General features: G+C 43.3%; 1 pseudogene; it reads right to left on the bottom strand.

The window, feature by feature from the left end:
* Positions 1-4,200: 4,200 nt before the first annotated feature.
* On the bottom strand, positions 4,201-5,729 carry LOC114212280 (non-POU domain-containing octamer-binding protein pseudogene; annotated as a pseudogene).
* Positions 5,730-6,998: the final 1,269 nt, after the last annotated feature.

Here is a 6,998-nt window from a genome sequence, read left to right on the forward strand (position 1 = left end):
AGTCCCGCATCGGGCTCCCTGCTGAGCAGGGAGTCTGTTTCTCCCTCTGACCCTCTTCCCTCTTGTGCTCTCTATCTCTCATTCTCTCTCTCTCAAATAAATAAATAAAATCTTTAAAAAAAGAAAAAGAACAGTTGTAATTTGTTATATACACACACACACAGTGAGATCCAAGAGGAAACAGCACATTTGACCATCCATTTATAATTATTAGAATACTTCCCCTACTAGTTGCTCCACCTGAAATCTGCTCTCTAGCTCTGATCCTGGATGGTCTATGCCCAAGTTTTAGAATCCAGCTCTAGCTCTTGACTTATAGCCTGTGTCCTTGAACAGAAAAGATTGCAGACTGTAAAATGCATAATAATGAAGACCTGCAGATAAGCACAAGTCCAAGATCTGGAGAAAAATTGGGTCAGAATGGAAAGAAATTATATTCTAGGCAAACAAGCACATTTCTTGCATTAATTTTAGATTTCATCCAGCTTTGACCTATCCCTGCTATCAGCTATGTTATTTCTGAGCAAAGAACCAGGATTTGTGGGGAAAGCCACTAAATATTTTATAAGGTAATAAAAATGTTAGCAAGCCAAAGTACTCTTTAACCCATTTGAGGGGCAGAAGAGTCAAACCTAAAGATTGGATTTCCCAGTGATTTGGTTAAATCAATCTTGTTCCAATATCGAAAAGAGATTGTAAATAGAACCAATCACAAACGATGCACAACCTTAAAGGGAAAGCTAACCCAGAGGTCAGTCTGCCACTGGAACACTCAGCTGAACTTGTTTTGACTCCCAGTTCCATTGCCCAATGAATAAATATCCCTCCCCAAAACAGCTGCAAGTTCAAAAGTTCATCTTCTCCTGTTTCTATTGCCTCTGAATCCCTGGCTCTCTTGAAATCCATACCACTCTCAGTTACTTTACCAGTTTCTAAAGGAAAGCCATCATTCAAATCAAGTACTTTATGATATGGGAGGCTTCCTGAAAACTCAGGGTACACATGGGTATGCATTGCCTCCCAGAGCTCACATATTCCTGGAATCTCCTGGTTTCACCCTCAAACACCTCTGGGACAACCAATGAAACAACGTCTTCCATTAACCACATGAAATGGATTTAGAACATACCCTGGCCCCTTGGGGCAAGGGAGGAGGGGATAACTAGTGCTACCCTAAACTCTTGTAAAAATGCTTTCCCTCAAAGATACCTTTCATTTTCTCAGGAGAATTCCAGTGAATTTCATTTTCTCCAGTTCATTACACTAGGACATTCAAAATGGCCTTCTTGGGCAGAGTTGGAAACCAACATTTGTGAGTGTTTATTATGTGCCAATCACTTTGTGTTTACCTTCTACACCCCTCACAAAGACAACCCTATACAGTCTGCATCATACAAAATAGGAAAATCAGGTTCAAAAAGCTTCCCTTATACTCCAGGTCTCAACACAAGAAAATGATAGAACTGGAACCTACTCAATCAGATGGATGGCAAAACCCAACTTGCCCCTAACCTCCATCTGCCCCCACACTTAACCTCTTATCAAAAACCATCCACTCAACTAGTCCCAGATTAATGCCTCAAGCTGTGGAATACCGAGGAGCTGGAAAGGTAGCAGAGGAAGTCCAAACCATACCAGGAGACAGCTCCACTCACTCTTCTTTTCTCTCCCCATAGAGAAATCCCAAATTCCAAGTGCTTCCTCTGAGCAACATTGCTACTGTCCTGCAAAAAGTTTGCAGGTGACTCCAACAAGGCATGTTAAGAAAAGAAGAGAAAAGTTCACTGATCTGCAGTTAAAAAAAGCAAGGGAGTCCGTTTGGACCTTTCGCTTAGAGACAAAGAAGAGGAAAAAGAGAAGGAGGAGGAGGAGAGGGAGGAAGGGGGAGGAGGAGGAAAAGAAGAAAAAGAGGAAGCCAGAGGAGGAGGAGGGCTTCATCCATGTACATACCATTTACAATCTCCATTTGCTCCGTTTTAGAAAACCTAACCAACTAACTGCCCAGTCCATTTTTATTTCACATTTACGCTGACATTTCCCAATTGCAAAAACCATAGGGGGCATATTTACAAATACAACAGTGAAGGAAGGAAAACCTTCCATGTTTGGCCTAACCTACTTCCCACAGCATCTTTAAATATCTCTTTCTTAGAGGAGCAGATATTTCTTGCCACCCTGTACAACAACTGAGAAAGAAAATGCTGACTTCCTTTTGAAAGCATCTAATCTTGGGGCACCTGGGTGGCTCAGTCATTAAGCGTCTGCCTTCGGCTCAGGTTGTGATCCCAGGGTCCTGGGATCGAGCCCCGCATCAGGCTCCCTGCTCCGCAGGAAGCCTGCTTCTCCCTCTCCCACTCCCCCTGCTTGTGTTTCCTCTCTCATTGTGTCTCTCTCTGAGTTTTATTATAATTAAATACATTTATATTATATTATATTATATTATATTATATTATATTATATTATATTATATTATATACCTGGGTCATGTGATTTGTGCCCAGTAAAGGATGTTTGGGAGGTGTTAACAGCAATTGTCTCTGGATGTCTAGGACTATAGATGTCTTGACTTCTTCTATTGGCTTGTCTGTATTTTCAATTCCTGCTATAATGAATATGTATTGCTCCTTTAAAAATATGTTGTAAAGTTATTTTAAAATTAAATGATATGCACACATGAGGCATCTTTGGCATTCTAGCAGCATTCAGAACCCAATCAAGGGCACTTTCTTCAAGGGATGTTTTTGACAACCCAAGTGTCTACAGACTGAGATTCCCACAGTAGGCAGAAACCCTCTTCAGGGTTCTCAGATCATCAAGCCAATAAAGGGCAGTGTCACCTCAATACTCATGGCTTATGCTCCTGCACAGCCAATAACAAGCAAGAGCTTCAGTGGGCAAGGGAGCATCAGGTTGGAACTCAGACGACTTAGGGGCTCCCGTGTCAGTTTTGTAATCAGAATGAAGCCTGACTTTCTGGACAAGAAGTACACACTCCTTCCACATTGTTCCATTTACCTAGTGCTAAATAACAAACTCCTGCAAATTTAGTGACTTAAATAATGGGCATTTTATTATGCTCATGAATGTTATAAGTCAGGAGTTTGAGCAAAACACAGCAGGGATGGCTTGTCTCTGCTCCACAGTGTCCACAGTCTCAGATTTAAATGGCTGAGGACCAACACATCTGGAAGCTTCTTCACTTACATGTCTGGTGCCCAGACCAGAATGGATCAAAGTCTGGACTCTACGTGTGCAACCACACGTGGAAGCACCTACAAGTGTCCTCTCCATATGTCTTGGGCTTCTCACAGCATGGTAACTGTGCTGCACAGGGGAGAGTCACAAGAATGAACATTACAAGAGAACCAAGCAAAATCTGCATGGCCTTTTTTTTTTTAAAGGCTTAAAACATATTTTAATAAGTTTATGCTGTATTACTGCTCCATTTCTCAGAAAAACTCCAAAGATATCAGGGACAAATCAAACATGGTACACCAATAAAAAAAAATGCACAGCATAACTACTTACGATAGGCAAGGCTAAGAGCTACTGTCCGACCTTCAGCACACAGCAACCCTGTTCCCAAGATTGTACAAGGCCTATCAAGAAAAGCTGTGAACAGCAACATCACAGACACAAAAGGGCAGTTCCTGGGTTGTCCTAACCCAAGAAAAAAGATGGGAGGCAACTTAACACAAGATATTTTTTTAAAGATACACTAAAATGAAAATCTCTAAGAGAAAATGTCTTCCTTAGGACATGAAGGGGTAATATATGGGATATAACAGAACCGTATGTATGTTGTCTGTGACCTCTGTGGATATTTGCCTGAATTCAAACCTGCGAGTGAATGGAACAATGGGGCTAAGGTCATTGGGGGATGCTTGTTTTTGTGGTGTATGTGGCAGCGTCTCTGGGGTTTGGAGGGTATAAGGAGAAACCAAATAGAACAGGATGGACAAAGAATGGAATGATCAAGATTAATGGGGGCTCTAACTGGATCCATTTTGCCATGGTTCCCCCCCCCCATAGGCCCTCAACAATCACATGAGACTTCAGGAATGCACCATACAAAATCAGTTAAACGATATACCACACAGAACTGATTTGTTAAATATCGCCCCTCCCTTGCCCTCAGCCTCCAGCAAACTCCCTCAGAGTAGTACAGGCAAGGAAGACCTAACTATTGGGAGGACTATTGGGAGGACTCCCTAACACTTTTCCAGGGCAGAATTCTGGCTAGTCCAAAAAGGGTCCTTCTTTTAAGGGTTTTTGGGAAACTAGACATTGAAATTTTTATTAGTATCGGCGACGTTTGTTTGGAGCAAATTCAGCTCCAGGAGCTGCATGGTTGAATGCAGGAGGGGTTCCACCAATTGCCCCAATTCCTTCCATTGTAGCAACGCTTGGCCAAAGCGTTCAGTTGTTGGTGGGGTCAATCCCAGGGTTCCATCTGGCATCATAGTGGCAAGTCCTGGAGGAGCTGGGGTACCTGCTGGCACCGGAGCAGGGGGCATGGCGCCTCTGTTGTTGATGCCCATAGCACCTCCCATAGCCATCTGGCCCATCCATATCTCCTGTTCTCTCGCATCAGGGAATGTTCCCTTGAATCCTTCCTGCTGTCGCCGCATCATTTCCTCCTGTTGCCGCCGCATCTCTTCCTCACGGCGCCTGCATTCCTCCTGCTGCCTGAGCTCCAGTTGCTTTCGTTTTTGCACTTCTTGGTTGTGCAGCTCTTCCATCCTCCGAAGTTCTTCTTGATGCCTCATCAAATCCTGTCTCATTAGCATGACCTGGTGCTCATGGCGAGCGGCCTCCATCTCCATCTCCAGCTTCTCACGAGCTTCCTTGGTGTTGCGGTCCACTTGGTCCTGCTGCTGCTTCTCCATCTCAGTGAGTGCCTTCCAGCGCATGGCATACTCATACTCAAAGGAGCCAGGCTGTGCAAATCTGGGTGGCTGCTCTCACTCCTTGTGAAATTGCTGGTTCTTTATAACCAGCTTCTCTGGAAGTCCCTCTTCATCATCCAACTGGTCCATGGGCTACACAGTCACAGGCCGAGGAAATGTGGTTAGCAGGAAGGAGCCTTCACTGCACCTGTCCAGAGCTTTCCGAGCAGCTGGCTTCCCTGAGAATTCAACAATGCCTTTTCCTGAGGGCCTTCCTCGATCATCCACGATGACTACAGCCCTTTCTACCTGGCCAAACACCGAAAAGGCTTCCTCCAGCAGTTCATTGGAAACATATTGAGGAAGGTTTCAGACTGTAAGGGATGCACTATGGCAGGCAAAGCGCACACACAGCTGCTTTCCACGGAGTGGCATGTTGTCCAGTTCTACTTTGGCAATCTCTGCTAGGGTTCGTGTTTCCAAGCGGATAAAGCCAAAGCCCTTATCCTTATGAATGAAGACTTCGCCTGCCTTCCCATATTTCTCAAATAGTTTCCTCATCTCCTCCTCAGTGATGTTAGGACGAAGATTGCCCACAAAGAGCCGGCTACGTTGGGTGAAGGTCTTCTCTCCTGGTTTCCTAAAATTCTTCAGGTCAATAGTCAAGCCTTTATTTTGGCTGCTGGCTTGTTGCCCATTTGCAGGTATTGGTGGCGGTGGTGGCTGCTGCTGTTGCTTCTGGTGGTGCTGCTGGTGGTGATGCTGATGATGCTTCCTTGGAGTATGGTTTTGCTTCTCCAAGTTAAAGGTTTTATTGCTCTGCATTTTTGCACCCCTCTACCGACTATTCTCTCCTCAGAGTAACGGCGACACTACACGGCCTCTACCGTCCCGAGAAAAGAGCGCATGACCCTGCATGGCCTTTTATGACCTAGCCTTGGGGCTCACATGGTGTCACTTCCATCGTACTATTGGTCAAAATAGGGGCACCTGGGTGGCTCAGTCATTAAGCGTCTGCCTTCGGCTCAGGTCATGATCCCAGGGTTCTGGGATCAAGGCCCGCATCAGGCTTCCTGCTCCGCAGGAAGCCTGCTTCTCCCTCTCCCACTCCCCTTGCTTCTGTTCCCTCTCTCGCTGTGTCTCTCTCTGTCAAATAAATAAATAAAATCTTAAAAAAAAAACTATTGGTCAAAATAATCACAAGACTATCCAGATTCAAGGGGTAAGGACATGGACTCCACCTCTTGATGGGAAGAGTATCAACAAATTTGTGACCATTTTTCAAAACCCCCACATGAATTTATCAAGTTTCTGTTCTGTGACAGCCACTGGAACTGGAGCTGGAGAGAGGAAAAACAGACACATCACTGTACTGAGAATCAGAAGGGGTAGGTACCTCCCTGCCCTGTCTCACCAAAAACTCATTGTCTCAGTAAGAAATTCCATTTCTCCTTCAGCAAGATGGAAATAGTCATGCTAGTCATGTTAGGTCGAGCCAAATAAAATTACCAATACTCAACCATTTCTGACCTAAAAAATACTTCATTTGGTCCAGCCTAATACTTGACCTAACGTTACATTGAAATGTAAGGCTAATACATGATAAAATATGAAATGTTCCTGGAGGGGAAATATTTAATGCTCCTTAGTTTTTTTAGCTTTCTTGTATGGGATTTTGTAATATTTCTACTAAATTTTAAAAGAAATTGATATTCTCTGCTGGCTCATTTTTTAATTAAATAATTAATGTCTAGTCTATCGCCAGAGTATATGTCCTGTGAATATGGTTCTACTCTAGTACATCCTGGTAAACATCTTTTCTAAAACCTTTTTAGGGTTTCATCTATGGTACTCTAATGATGCTTACTTTTTATTAACAAAATTCTGGATCCTTACCAATTTTATATCATATTTGAATAATGTGTCAAATGTTACACTATGCTAATATGTAGTGTCCTCAGTATTCAACAGGTAACTCTCTCTGGTTACATCATGAAATAATGGTGGTTGTGAAACACCATCTGCACTTAACAATAGATCACATTTTCTACTGTTATAGATATTTAACCACTGAAAAAAGTTGGTATAAGAATATAATAACATATTTAT

Source organism: Eumetopias jubatus, unplaced genomic scaffold, assembly GCF_037043125.1.
Source record: "Eumetopias jubatus isolate StellerSeaLion01/CBP00866 unplaced genomic scaffold, mEumJub1_p1.0 scaffold_1, whole genome shotgun sequence".
In the NCBI taxonomy this organism is placed as follows: domain Eukaryota; kingdom Metazoa; phylum Chordata; class Mammalia; order Carnivora; family Otariidae; genus Eumetopias; species Eumetopias jubatus.